The following is a 16,017-nucleotide window of genomic DNA, read 5'->3' as shown; positions in this document are numbered from 1 at the left end:
GAAACTGATGAGGAGAGTGTATGTGAGTGAGGTGGAGGGGAAGAGGGGGAGGGGAAGGCCAAAGGCGAGATGGAGGGATGGAGTGGAGAGGTATATGAGAGAGGAGGGTATGACTTGGAAGCACGGCAGTGAAATGGCGGAGGACAGGGTGACGTGGAGGCGATTTGTTTGTGGCCACCCCGTATGGGATTAAGGCGTCTGGCAATAGATAGATAGATAGATAGATAGAAATAATGTCAGTACTCACATTCAGGTTACAGTGGACGAGGAAGTGAGCAGGAGATTACAGTTTCTGGATACACTGATATGGAGGAAATAACAGGAAGTTTCTCAGTATATCGCAAACCTACAAACAAGGACGATTTCATCCATTTTCTATCGGCACACGGATTTTTTCTTACAACGTTAAGAATATGCAGCAGTGAGCTACTGGAAGAGGAATTTCAATATATCATTGACAGATTCACAGAGTTTAGTAATTCAGTGGAGTTGCTAATTTGGTTGAAAAAGAAAGCTATGAACATAAAGAACAGATGCAAGAATAGCAAGTTGGAAAGGACAAGGCACCTATAGCGGTCACAAACTCCGCAGAGTCAGCATGTTTGCAGAAATTCTTCAGAGGGCTGGAATAAGCATCGCAACATCATCTGGAAATAAGCTATGTGATGTTGTGAGGATGAGAAACGAGGAGAGGAATAATATCGAGAACAGTGTGGACAATATAATACCTTGTAGAAACTATCTATCTTTCTATTGCCAGACGCCATAATCCCGTAAGGGGTGGCCATTTGACTCTGAGTTATTTGTATTACGGGGAGGGGCACTAACCCTCCGCCAACCCACTTGCTGGCACATAGGGAGCACGTATGGTTTGGTTATATGATTACCACCCAGCGTTATAAATGGTTTCTTGGCTTACAGGAAACCATTTGGCTTGTCACTCAATGCAAAGCCACCTGTAAAAGAAAGAATGGCAATAAGAAGTGACACAAAAGATGGGAGAAATAGGAAGAGAGGAGGGCAGGCACAGAAAAAGAATGATATAGGCTAAGGAAGAAGTAGGCATCACTACAAGTGAATGGATGATGGTCGCCACCACCTACCATACTATAGCAGTAGGCTTGTGTGTGTGTGTGTGTGTGTGTGTGTGTGTGTGTGTGTGTGTGTGTGTATTTTGGGCAGCCGAAACTACACATTCAGATCGCACCAAAATTAGCACAAAAATCACAAAAAATTCGCTAATGTGAAAAAACTTGGTCCCTTCATGATTAAAAAACTTTTACTATATTTAATGAGCGATCACATTTTGACCAAAAAAACGCTGCTCCAGGCGCCCTGCATAGGATCTCCGTAGAATTTTTTGCCCACAGGTATAACTAAAATATATTATAGCAGCGAGAGAGCCCTCCGCAGGAGCAAGTGCGAGGGGCCCGAAGGGCCCACAAGCACTTGTCTGTATACTATGGTGAATCCTCCTGGAGCATTAATAAAATGTTATATGAGCATGAGAATGATGTAAGGTGTCACAGAACATCAAAGTCTTTAGTTGTTCACACTGATGAATATAATCACTTGCCCAATTGGGAGGAGGTACACTTGGAGAAATGTCCGCGCTGGGCACTGTGTTAGATGGCAGTAGCAGTGACAAACAGAAATGATCTGGTAACAGTGCTGGGGGTGAAGCAGGGGGGGGGAGTTGCGGGGATAGTGAATGATGAGGGAGAGGAGGGGTGGTGGTGCGGGTAGGTGAGTGTTAGGGAGAGGTTAAGTAGCCATTAGGCTAACTGTGTCAACAAACTCTGCATAGATAATCATCCCAATAAGATTTCCCATTAATAATAAAACGTAGGCAACAAGCAGCTAATGATGGTTCAGTATTTGATGGAATAAGTTCAATACCTAAGCAAACAGGTATCGCCAATACGTAACCTTATCCTTCGCCTCCGTCATTCCGTCCCCTCATCGGAAAGCGTTCTATTGTTGATAGAGAATTTACACATATTTAGAACTGATTTCAGCTGCTTCTCATGCAAGTTGCTTAACAAAGATACTGTAACTTTCATTGCAACTTGTACTGAGTACCGAATCTAACATCCTGTAATAGTCCATTATATATTTGTATAAGTCAACTACTGTTATCTTAAGACAAAACGCTGGCAGAATAAAGGAAATACATACTTTAGACCGAAGGCGTAATTTGTTATCGTTTCATAGTCGTATAGGCACTTACCCTGCTGACGGAAGGATGAGCCTGGACTTTCTTTGGGCCAGTCCCTCATATCTTAATAGGCCTATATAGTTTTATGCTTATGCGCATACGTGTGTGATTATACGAGTATTAAACGTGCGTAATTCTCTCTCTCTCTCTCTGACACACGCAGTAGATTACCTTACATACAGTCACATGGTACCCTTTCGGTTGGCAGGAATAAGATACAATCAGTCCATTTTTCAGTTGCCATCTAAAGTGAATATGGACATAATGTCGCTATTAATGCTGGTAATATATTTGGCAAAATACACACGACACTCACACAAAATTACTAGCATCATGTAAGACTTGTATTGCCACAAATTGTGCATGCACCTGACCTTTTACGAAATTTTCGTAATGTAATATCTACAAATGTGCTATCAGTAGTGGTCCCCCCGTCCACAAAATTGTTCTAACCAGCCTCCACACACACACACACACACACACACACACACACACACACACACACACACACACACACACACAACTGGAGTAGTGGTAATGCTTTCCCCTGCCATGTAGTAAGACGGGGGTGCGCGCCGGATCGGGTACGAAAAGTTTCACGAATGAAGTGGGAGATTACTGTTCCCCTTGAGGGAGGGAATGGTTGTGTGCGTGTGTGAAGGTCACAGCCTTGCCCATGATTGGACTATATGAGCTCTCAGCTCTCCTCCTGGCGGGTAATGAGCTGAGGATCACGTTAATCACGTTATCCTGACCAACCCAGTGAATTGCACACACTCACCCAAACACATTAAATTTTGGCAGGCAGTTCTCCTCCTCTCCGCCCACTCCTTCCATACACATTAAGAGATAATATCACACACTTATTGTCTCATACAACTCACAGTTGAGAATATAGCTGAATAATAATTGTTTCTGGGAATTAGGTCGAAGGGAGGACTTATTTGTCCCATTACATTTGACAAGAAGTGTTTCTTCTGTTAACTTCATGCATCAGTCTAGTACTACGCATTCTAACATTTGTCTAGATAAACAAATACTATTAATTGAACCAAGAGCAAGAAACGTCACTGATAGAATGTGTCAGTACCAATGACTATGTTGGGTTAGCACTCGGTTGGCAATGATCTTGTAAACCAGTGCTTTCCAGACTGGGGAACGCGCCCCCCTTTGGGGTGAGTGAGGTAGATGGAGTAATGTCCTGAAGCCATCTTCCAAAAGTTGCTATTATATTGCTGTATGGCTCAGAAGCCTCAGCGTTGGGGAAGAATGAAGAGAAACAGCTGGAGAGGACAGAGATGAGGATGCTGCGATGACTGATGGGAGTGTCAGAGAGAGAGGAGGAGGAATGATGATATCAGAGCAGAGGCAGGAGTTCCATCAGCTGTGGAGAAGGCAAGAGAGGCACGTTTGAGGTGGTATGGGCATGTGACCAGGTTGGAGGAAGTTGATCATATGAAAGTGGCATGGAGGAGGCAAGTGGCAGGGAGAAGAAGGAGGGGAAGACAAAGGATTAGATGGAGAGATGGAACTAAGAAAGAAATGAGGCAATTAGGCAAGGAGGAAGAAGATGCAGTGGACAGAAGTTCAGCTACTGATGACAACATAAAAGAGCGGCTGACCCCACTAGGGACTAAGGCAACGATTATATATATATATATATATATATATATATATATATATATATATATATATATATATATATATATATATATTTTGTCTGTGTGTATGTGCCAATGTAAGATCGTGCAAGCAGAGTGAGAGAAGAGTTCTGAACAAATGTGGAAGTGTGCATGGAAAAGTTTGGAAGGAGTAAGAGAGTGTTTTTGATCGGTGATATGAATGGTAAAGTAGGGAATGTGAAGGTGGATGGAATAGTTGGTGAGTGGGGTGTGCCTGCTGAGATAGATGAGAATGGCAATGGGTTAGTGGACATTAGTGCTGGGAGGGGGTTGGTAATAGCCAATACCCTCTTCAGGCACAAAATGATTCACAGGTATACATGGCGAGTGATGAGAAGGGTGGGTGGTGAACTGAATGAAAGGAAGGCAATGATTGATTATGTGTGTGTGAATGAAAGGATGCGAAAATGTGTAATGGATACAAGAGCTTATAGAGGTTGGGGGAGTGGACTTTCTGACCACTACTTGGTGGTGGCCAGAATCAAGGTCCAATTAGGATGGAGAAATAGAAGAAGGGAAGGACGGGAAGAAGGAGTATTTGTAAGGAGAGTGGAAAGGTTACAAGAGGATGAGAAAAAGGCAGAGTATAAGAGAGAAGTGGAGGAACGATTGGGCAAATATGAATTGGAGCAGATGGGGGATGGGAATGATGTGTGCAGGATATTTACAGAAGAAATATGTGTAGCATGTGATGTGGTGTGTGGGATGAAGAGAAGACGGAGGGGGGTGCAAGGAACTGCATGGTGGAATGAAGAGGTGAGACAGGCTGTGGCACAAAAGAAGAAAGGATACAATGAATGGATGAGAAATAGGGGCGTGGAAGAACTTGAGAGGTGGAAGAGAGAGTTATATGTAGAAAGAAAGAGAGAGGTGAAAAGATTAATAAGAGAGAGTAAGAAGAGAGCGGATGAGGAATTTGGAACTTGAGTGTAAAGTGGGGGGACTGTAAGAAAATGTTCTGGAAAGAGGTGAAGAGAGTAAGACAGGGTGGAAGTGAAGTTAGCAGGGGAGTGAAAGATAAAAATGGTAGATTACTAGTGGAGAAGGGAGAAAAAGTGAGCAGATGGAGAGAACACTTTAAGGAATTGTTGAACATAAAGGATGGAAGTAATGTGAGTATAAGTGGCTGGGGTATGGCTGGGAGGAGGAGGAAGGTGAGAAGACAGGAAGAAATCAGTAGAATAGAAGTTGTGGAAGCAATGAAGAAAGTTAAATTGGGGAAAGCCCCAGGAATTGATGGAGTGTGTGGTGAAATGCTGAAGTATGGGGGAGAGATAGAAGTAGAATGGATGTGGAAAATGTGCAGATTGGCCTGGGATGAAGGTAGAGTCCCGGAGGATTGGAAATCAGGTATTATTATTCCACTGTATAAAGGAAAAGATGAAAAAGAAGTATGTAGTAATCATAGGGGCATCTGTCTTCTTAGGATAATAGGAAAAGTGTATGGTAGGATACTTATTGACAGAGTTAGAGAAAGAACAGAGGAATTAGTTGGAGAAGAACAGGGAGGCTGTAGGAAGGGAAGAGGTTGTGTAGATCAGATATTCATTCTTAGATCTTTAGTGGAAAAGTTTCTAGAGAAGGGAAAGAAGTTGTATGCGGCTTTCATGGATTTGGAGAAAGCATATGACAGGGTGGATAGACAAGGAATGTGGAAAGTATTAAGAATATATGAGGTAGATGGGACGTTGTTGAATGCTGTGAAAACCATGTATGATGGTGCTAAGGCTGCAGTGTGTGTGGATGGTGAACTGAGTGAATTTTTTTCTTTGAAGCTTGGATTGAAACAGGGATGTGTCATGTCTCCATGGTTGTTCAGTCTGTACATGGATGGGGTAATAAAAGAGGTACAAGGTAGGGTGGTGGATGTTGAAGTGGCCCTGGTAAGAGAGGGTAGTGTTTGGAAACTCCCTGTACTTTTGTTTGCAGATGACACTGTGTTGCTGAGTGAAGACGAAGGAGAGCTGCAAGGCTTAGTGGATGAGTTTGGGAAAGTGTGTAAGAAAGAGAATCTAAAGGTGAATGTAGGGAAGAGTAAAGTGATGGTCTTTGAGAGAGGTGAAGTCAGTGAATGTACAGCGAGTGTGGATGGTGAGGAATTGGAAAATGTGAGTACGTTTAAGTACTTGGGTAGTGTGATGAGTAAGGATGGAGGTTTGGAGAGTGAAGTGCTTGAAAGGGTACAGCAGGGAAGAAAGGTTGCTGGTTCCTTGAAAGCAGTGATAAAAAGTAGGGAATTGAGCATGGAAGTGAAAAAGTTACTACATGACAGCATTGTGATACCAACTCTAATGTATGGAAGTGAAGCTTGAACGTTGCTAGAAGGACACAAGTCAAGAATGAGAGCAGTGGAAATGAGTTATTTAAAAGGAGCCTGTGGAGTCACATGGAGAGTCAGGCTGACAAATGAGGATATAAAGGAGCGTTGTGGTGTGGATGTTGATGTGATAGGAAGCATTAGGAGGAATACACTCGAGTTGGTTTGGCCATGTGGAGAGGATGGAGGGTGACAGACTGACGAAGAGCGTGTATGTGAGTGAGGTGGAGGGGGGAAGAGGGAGGGGGAGGCTGACGATGAGATGGAGGGATGGGGTGGAGAGGTATATTTGAGAGGGGTGTGTGAATTGGGAGTGGGACAGTGAAATGGCGGGGGACAGGGCGACGTGGAGGCGATTCGTTTGTGGCCACCCCGAACGGGTTTGAGGCGTCTGGCACTATATATACAGCGAGGTTGGATGGTGAGGAATTGGAAAATGTGAGTACGTTTAAGTACTTGGGTAGTGTGATGAGTAAGGATGGAGGTTTGGAGGGTGAAGTGCTTGAAAGGGTACAGCAGGGAAGAAAGGTTGCTGGTTCTTTGAAAGCAGTGATAAGAAACAGGGAAGTGAGCATGGAAGTGAAAAAGTTACTACATGACAGTATTGTGATACCAACTCTAACGTACGGAAGTGAAGCTTGGACGTTGTTGGAAGGACACAAGTCAAGAGTGAGAGCCGTGGAAATGAGTTATTTAAGAGGAGCCTGTGGAGTCACATGGAGAGACAGGCTGACGAATGAGGATATAAAGGAGCATTGTGGTGTTGATGTGGATGTGATAGGAAGCGTTATGAGGAACACACTGAGGTGGTTTGGCCATGTGGAGAGGATGGAGGGTCAAAGACAGACGAAGAGAGTGTATGTGAGTGAGGTGGAGGGGGAAAGAGGGAGGGGGAGGCTGAGGATGAGATGGAGAGATGGGGTGGAGAGGTATATGAGAGAGGGGGGTGTGAGTTGGGAGCAGGGCAGTGAAATGGCGGGGGACAGGGCGACTTGGAGGCGATTTGTTTGTGGCCACCCCAAACGGGATTGAGGCGTCTGGCAATAGATAGATAGATAGATATATATATATATATGGAGTCTTTGTGGTTCAGTGATAAAGTGTGTGTTTTCGTATACTGAAGAACGAGGGTTCGCGCCCCGCCAGGGTAATTAACTTTGGGAGCGTTCTTCTGACCACGTACTGCTTGGCGGACATAAGGGGTGCTGTGGTTGAACCAGTGTCGCATACTATAAAGTATGCTTGCACCCAGTTGGCTTGCTCGGGCCGATTACACTTGGTTCACAGACTACACACACATCCAAAGCCACTCCAACACAACAATTACACTTACAAGCACTTCTCACCCTACATACTGTACAGGCACTACAAGACAGCCTAAGCCATTTGGTAGAGATACATTGGCTGTATCGTCCCCACTTCGGTCGGGATAGGCCGGTCCTGCTGTGGACACTCAAATGGCTGATGAGAATATACATATATATCGTTGCCTTAGTCCCTGCTTGGGTCGGTTGCTCATATATCATCATCATCATCAGCAGCAACAGTTTAAGTATCCACTGCAGGACCGGCCTTTCCCGACCGAGGTCGGGACGATACAGCCAGTGTATCTCTACCAAGTGGCTTAGGCTGTCTGGTAGAGATTAGGTAAGAAGTGCTTGTAAGTGTAATTGTAGTGTTGGAGTGGCTCTGGGTGTGTGTGTAGTCTGTGAACCATGTGTAATTGGCCCGCGCAAGCCGACTGGGTGCAAGCATACTTTACAGTAAGCGACACTGGTTCAACCACAGCACCCCCTGTGTCCGCCAATGCAATACGTGGCCGGGTGAACACTCCGAATGTTTATTACCCTGGCGGGGCGCGAACCCTGGCCCACCCGTGTACAAAATGCACACTCTACCACTGTACCACAGAGGCTCCCGGTCATATATATATATTCTATATATATAAAAATAGATAGATAGATTCTATCTATCTATCTATCTATCTATATATATATAGATAGATAGATAGATAGATAGATTCTATCTATCTATCTATCTATATATATATATAGATAGATAGAGAGATAGATTCTATCTATATATATATAGATAGATAGATTATATCTATCTATATATATATATATATATATATATATATATATATATATGTGTGTGTGTGTGTGTGTGTGGGTGGGTGGGTGTGTGTATTAGTCACAGGCGATGCATGCGTCTCAGACTCTGGTGAATCAAGAGGTGATAAATACATCTCATTCAGCTGCTGTCTACTGACCATCAAGTCAAGACCTTCCCAACCACAGCCAATGAAGCAGTATATAATTCACTATGGTCTCACTGATATTATGAATTTAAATATTATATGTTGAAGAAGCTATAATACCCAGGAAGTTTCAAAGAATATGCCGTATAAATAAACATAAAAGTAGGATTATGCACTTAGTCTCATAAATGGCTAGAATATGCATTTGCATTATGCACATATGCAAATGCATGATTATCCTAAGCCTACTTGTGAGTCTCTGTGAGTTAACACGCCCCGTCCCATCGACGTATGGGTATGTTGCAACGATTTGCATTTGCCAGTCCCGGCGACGTACCAGTACGTCATGCAATTGCAAGGTCTCTAATTTGCACAATTTTCAATTTTCGCTGGTGATTTTTCGTATGTATACACGGGACACCTTCCTCTATTCCTCTACAGGATGCCAAGCAGGGACAATGCTTTACACCACATAACTTCCCCCCTCCCCTCCTCATGCCATTGTCTTGGCAAAGCACCTGTTACCAGTGACCTGGCTAGTAAAGATATTCAGGGCCAGAGTGATTCCCCAATCGATGACAATGTGGAGGACAGAGTTTACATAGCATTAGAAGAAGAAACAGCCAGAAAAAATGATCAGGTAATGTGGCAAAAAAAGGTCAGGTATGGTGATTAGTTAGTGAGTGAAACAATGCTTATAATGCCTTTATTACTGCTTGAAAACCAATATACTCTCATACTACATATACATTCGTACCAAGTAAATAAATAAATACCGTTTATGAGTGGATAAAATAGTTACCCTCCCATAGAACTCGTTTTCTTTGGTGCCAGCATGTTAGAAAACCCAGTCAGGTAAGGAGGAACTCCTACCTGGGTTAGGTATTTTAAACCTCAGGTGAGCGATTTCTCTATGAATTTTCGATGTTTCTCACCAAAAGCGAAGGTTTTAGCCAAAAAAAATTTTTCGAAAATACCTCAGGACTGGGGGATGTCGGAGGTGCGGAAAACCTCGGGACGTGACGGGTTAAAGTGAAAGAGCTAGACAGCGAGAGACCCAGTATTATACACTGCACAACACACACACACACACAGACGCTACTGATTGACCTGAAGACGTCTATGTCTGGTTTATGCTTAAATTAGTTTGTGACAAGCGGCCAGCACGTGCTTACGATTTAGGAAATAGATCAAATTCACATGGACAGCTAACAAAGCTGCATTTGTCTTAAAATCTGACATACTTAAATGCCTTTTGGGTTAAAAAATACTACGAAGTAATGGTTGACTGAAGCAACGAAGAAATGGAATAATATATATATATATATATATATATATATATATATATATATATATATATATATATATATATATACTTTATTTTCCATACACATCATATCTAAGTTACAATTAAAAATGTATGAGCAACTTTTCCGAGACATATCTGAGATAAAGGTCTGATATTAATCTATGTGTTACAATAGGGATGTTATAGATACCGAAAGGGGGCGAGATATTATATAAGGTTACGTGTTGGTGTCGTCTGTGTGTTTATATCAGCCTTGCATGATCACTGAAATGACCATTTTTCATCATGTCATGAACGATCATTTTACAGCTTGTTGCTACTTCGTGTGTTCCCCCATCATGAAAACACATTCATTTAAAATCTAAGCAAATTATGTTACGACATTAAATGGCTACAAAGCCTCTCCCCAGTACTCCGCTACTTCCACTCCCACCCCTCCCACCACACAGCTACCCCTCACTTACCCCCCAATCCCCCACCTACCCAGCACGTTCCACCCCTCCTTTACCCTCAACACTGTTACCAGATCAAATTATTTGCCGCTCTTGCTGCCTTCTACGTGGTGTCCCGGGCGGAAATTTCTCCAACTGTACAAATAATATACAGGGGTTTAAATAAATGTGTAAAGAGGGCAATGGAAGCAGCTCACATCTGTACAAACAAGTGTAGCACAACTAACCATCATGACAGTTTTCGGTGCTGGGCGAGGCCGAGCGCGGAAATAGCAATCAGATGGGGCAGCGAAATCAGGTCAGATCATGAGGGGAATGCACAGCCAGCAAGAGGGGTTATCCTACGAGTACATAAGCAGCTCCCGTCAGTCCGAATGTAGCATTCTCTTTGATGTAGGCCTCTAGTCGAAACGTCAGAGAATAAACTCCAGCCTCTCACCTGTGTTTTTCCTAACTTCCCTATAGAATCCACTTGTCAGTATGGAACATGCATATATATATATCTATATATATATATATATATATATATATATATATATATATATATAAATATATTTATATATATATTCAAAATAACTGCAGGAGAAATGAAAGAAGCGACAGTGAGTACTTTCGTATATTACACACGCAGCAGGGAGTGGTACACAGAACAAAGGATGACCTGAATTTTACCTGCGCCTTAACTTATGATCACCTGCAGCAGAGAGTAGTATACAACAAAGGATGACCTTAGGGATGCACGTGACAACGGAGGGGGGAGCAGGAGGAGAGGAAAGGGGAGGGGGAGGGAGGGGGAAAGGGGAGGGGAGGAGGGGAAGGGGGAAGGGGAGAGGGGGGAGAGAGGAGGAGGAGGAGGAGGAGGAGGAGGAGGAGGAGGGGATAAATACTGCTGCTTAACTTAAGACCTAGAAGATTGATGCTAGGTGTGTCCCACACAGGTGTGACTACACTACCAGGCGATGATATGGAACAATCACTTGTTAGTCTGGGGGATACTGCTTTAAAATTAATTCAGTCTACAATTTATCGTACTTAAAATGACCATAGGTCATGTTTACATTCTTTTTATATATGCCAGAAATTAGACAAGATTCTATTACATTTCTTTCAGCTAAGCTTTTTGATCTTGCTAGAATCTTGGAGCCTGCCCAGTCAATATGGTGATCACTGGATGCTTTGTGCTGAAATAAACCACTACTCTGTTGGACTGTCCTTACACTGTATTTATGCTGTGATATTCTAGTTTCCAAAGTAGTCAGCTTTGATGTTAAATCATTCTTCACAAATGTCCCTGTTGATGATGTTTTAACTTTCCTGCCTAGCATTGTGGGTAGTAACATTTATGGTATCCCCTCTGAAAACATTATCAAGCTAATTAAATTGTGCATTGTGAACTTATCTTTTACCTTTGAAGGCAAATTTTACACACAAAAATTTGGTTTGGCCATGGGTAATCCCCTCTCCCCAGTTCTGGCAAATATTTACATGGAATACTTTGAGAAACATTTACTGACCTCCATAAAGGAGCAAAACATAGCTTGGCTCCGATACATTGATGATATCCTGTACTTCTGGCCTAACAGTCTTCCCCCTTGATCAATTTCTCCTGCAATTAAATTCGTTAGTTCCATCGATGTTTACTCATGAGATGGAAATGGGTAATGAATTGCCATTTTTGGATGTAAAAGTTATCAGGGACCAAAATGTTTTGAAGGATAAGGTATACAGAAAACCTACAAATATTATGTCATATGTTCATTACTATTCAAACCATCACATTAATGTAAAAAGATCTGTGTTCATATCCATGTACTTAAGAGCATATAGAATTTCAAACCCAGAATTTTTAGATGATCAACTAAAAATGATTCAGAGCATTGGAAATAAGCTAAAATATCCACAAAGTATACTAACTCAGTGCCACAGTACAGCTAAGAAACGAATCCTTGAAGGGAAATCTAATAAGTCAGGTCGCTGGAATATTCAAAGAACCCTTGTCCTCCCCTTCCATGAAAATTTTCTTGATGTTGTTCACATACTGAGGAAACTTAATGTACAAGTAGTATTCAAATATGAGAACACCATCAAAAAAAAAAAAAAAAAACTCATCAAGAACAGCCCTTTCAGTAATTCAGGCGTTGTTTACAAAATTCCATGTAAAAGCTGTAACAAATTTTACATAGGACAATCTGGAAAAGATTTGTAAACTAGAATCTCACAACGTAAATCCAGTGTAAGGACAGCCCAACAGAGTAGTGGTTTATTTCAGCACAAAGCATCCAGTGATGACTGGACAGGCTCTAAGATTCTAGCAAGATCAAAAAGCTTGGATGAAAGAAATGTAATAGAATCTTGTCTAATTTCTGGCACATATGAAAAGAATGTAAACATGAGCTATGGTCATTTTAAGTGTGATAAATTGTTAACTGAATTAATTTTAAAGCAGTATACCCCAGACGAACAAATGATTGTTTCCTGTCATCGCCTGGTAGTGTAGTCACATATGTTTGGGACACACCTAGCATTAATCCTCTAGGTCTTAAGCAGCAGTATTTATCCCTTCCTCCTCCTCCTCCCTCCCCCTCTCCCCTTCCCCCTTCCCCCTTCCCCCTTCCTCTCATCCCCTCCCCCTTCTCCCTCCCCCCCATCCCCTTTCCTCCCCTCCTACTCCCCCCTCCTTTGTCACGTGCATCCCTATGGTCATCATTTGTTGTGCCACTCCCTGCTGCAGGTGACCATAAGTTAAGCAGCAGGTAAAAATTCAGGTCATTCTTTGTTCTGTGTGCCACTCCCTGCTGTGGGTGTGCATAAAAGACCTCTGCCCTTTACGTTTCTGTCTCTGAAGATGTAATATACGAAAGTACTTACTGTCGCTCCTTTCATTTCTCTTGTGATTATTTTGCATACATATCTTCACGGTGAAGTGAAGTCTCTGCATATATATATATATATATATATATATATATATATATATATATATATATATATATATATATATATATATATATATATATATATATATATATATATATATATATATATATATATATTGTATAGATAGCTAGATATAGATATATGGATATAGATATTACTGAATACATTAAATAAAACAAGCTGAACGGAAATGAGAGATCGTGTCATTCCATCAGTGAAATGGAATTTCAACTATAGTACAAAATTTATAAGCCATTTGTCAGTAAATGAAAACTCCTTTTATGATGTAGTCTCCTGAACTATCATGGACTCGATTGATTAAATGTCCAGGGTGTCCGCAATTTCCTGCCAGGTTTGCAGAAATTTACCGCGTGTAAAATAAATATAACAAACTGATATAGTTTATAAATACATAAATCTATATCTGTCTATATGTGCATCTGTCTCTCAATCCATCTACCTCTCTATTAGTGATGGACAATATGGTTTTCGCCACGAAAGATCCACCACTGACATACTCAATCTCCTGACTCATACCATCCATCAATCAATCGACCAACATGGAGAAACTCATGCAGTAGCCTTTGATATTTCTAAAGCTTTCGACAGAGTATGGTACCGTTCCCTGTTGTCTAAACTCCCTTGTTGTGAACTGAAGTCTTTTGTCTCTTTGATTTCCTCATATCTCAGCGACAGAAAAATAAGAGTAAAGGTAGTTGATGTATATTCCATTTTCCATTCAATTAACGCCAGCATGCCACAGGGATCAGTTCTTGCGCCAACCCTGTTCCTGGTTCATATTAATGATCTATTATCTGTCACCCACAACCCCATCCATTCGTAAGCAGATGACTCAACACTTCATAGCTCATTCACACTCAGACACCCATTTACAATGATATTTCTAACTCTCAATTTTGTACAACCATCTCTATAAATCAAGACTTATCTACAATCAGTGAATGGGGACAGAACAACCTTGTCTCATTTAATGCTAGTAAAACTAAATATATTTACAATTTACTAATAGACAGGTATTGCCAGACTCGTATATTACTTTCAATGGTACAAATATTCCCATCTCCAAAAGTATTGACATTCTCGGTGTCTCATTTAACAATGCCTTCAGCTGGACCTTTCATGTCATATCACTCGCTAAAACCCCCTCAAAGAAACTTGGATTATTATACAGAGTCCGTAACTTCTTCACTGACGAGCAGTTAGCTATAATTTATAAGAGTCATGTGTGCTCTCAGCTTGACTATTGCTCACCCTTGTGGAATGGATGTGGAGAGGTTGCATTAAAACAACTAGACAAATTTCAGAATAAAGCTGTTAGAAATAATAATAATCATGCTATTACTAATAAACTACCTCCCCTACAAGTACGAATGAATGAGCCTCCCTTGTATTATTTTACAGATATTTTTATAGCAAATGCTCAGACGAAATTGCGTCCATTGTGCCACCTCTCCATGCCTTCCCTCGTGCTACACGGGCATCTGGTAGAGCTCATGACTGGAATGTCACTCAGCCATTCTGCAGAACTTCTGCCTACCAGAATTCTTTCATTCCCCGAACTGCATCTCTATGGAACTCGCTTCCCCAGAGTTGTTTCCCTCAAAACTTCAATCTACAGCTGTTCAAGTCTAACTGTTACAGATACTTTATGAACAGAGGACGCCAGTATTCTGGTGTATGGATTGTTTTTTTTTTTTATTCATTTGTTTTTCCTTCCTCTGTTCTGTTATTTAAAAAAATTACATGTAAGATCAGTTTCTTTTGTATTCCTCGTAACTTTCCATCTAATCCCACCATAATTTGGATTCGATGTATCATGTACGGTCTACTCAAGGAATGTTTCCCTTGGGAATCCAAGTCCATGCCCTATGATTTATCGTTGTCAGATACTCACTCAATCCTTCGTCATAACAAGGTCGTCATCCTAGTCACGCCCCAATCTTTTACGGAGTCCACCCTCTTACACATGAATGTGGAGGTGTCGGAGGCGATGCTGAGGTGATGGATGGCAGCGGTGGAATTCACGCCATGGTTTTGGATGACGGTTGAAAGGCGGATGCCCATCCCGACAACAACACTTCCCCATATTTCTGAGCTTGGAACTGGCACCGAGTTGGAGTGGTTTGCTCCCCCCTTCCCCAGAGTCTTGTTATTCCAGTAAGGTTTTGTGGACACCTTGTATATTTCCGAGTCCTTTAAGCTATACAAACACTGACTACAGACCGTCTTCTCCCTGCAGCTCCTGTCGAAGATAAACAATGACCACAGGCATCTTACTTCTGCTAGTATTTAATGATGCTCTCATGTCTGCTGACGCTACAAAAATTGGACCATCTAAAAATGGCAAGTGAAGAAGAGAGTTTGTATTCTGTCTTTATTTTATTATTATTTTTTTTTTGAGAAATCGTGAATGCATTGATATTTAACATCATAGGACTCTTCTTTATCACAGATTTTGTCTCGCACTGTTTTCTTTTCCATTGAATTTGTCACGTAAATTATTAACATGTTTGTTCTTATTACAGGTGAAGTTAAAATGATAACAACAACCTTGGAAGCATTAAATACTTTACTTGAAGTGGCACCACAAGAAAAGGATTCCCTTATTATCATCAAAGACACCTACTTCTTCGTAAGTATATAAGAAATTTGTTACAGAGGCTACAGTTAAAACGGATTTCTGTCCATCCACCGTACATGGGTCATTAACACAGACAACGACTATGAGCTTGATATTTGAGGAGAAAGGCTTTATGGCTCTCAGCTTCTTTCCTCGGAAAGCTGATTACAACTGATATATGTCAATCATGAATGCAGAATAATC

General features: G+C 41.5%; 1 long non-coding RNA gene across 1 annotated transcript in view; it reads left to right on the top strand.

The window, feature by feature from the left end:
* The window catches only part of LOC145402643 (uncharacterized), a 163,946-nt gene extending 148,144 nt beyond the window's left edge, over positions 1–15,802 (top strand). Inside the window, exons 2-3 of the long non-coding RNA XR_013897832.1 lie at positions 15,433–15,536; positions 15,719–15,802. This is a non-coding gene — a long non-coding RNA (uncharacterized LOC145402643). The remainder of the gene's footprint in view (positions 1–15,432; positions 15,537–15,718) is intronic.
* Positions 15,803–16,017: the final 215 nt, after the last annotated feature.

The sequence above is a fragment of the Coenobita brevimanus genome, chromosome 58, assembly GCF_032717465.1.
Source record: "Coenobita brevimanus isolate Jiangsu-jjx chromosome 58, ASM3271746v2, whole genome shotgun sequence".
Classification (NCBI taxonomy): Eukaryota; Metazoa; Arthropoda; class Malacostraca; order Decapoda; family Coenobitidae; genus Coenobita; species Coenobita brevimanus.
Note: the sequence above shows the minus strand (reverse complement) of the source record. Positions and strands in the feature narration are given on the sequence as shown.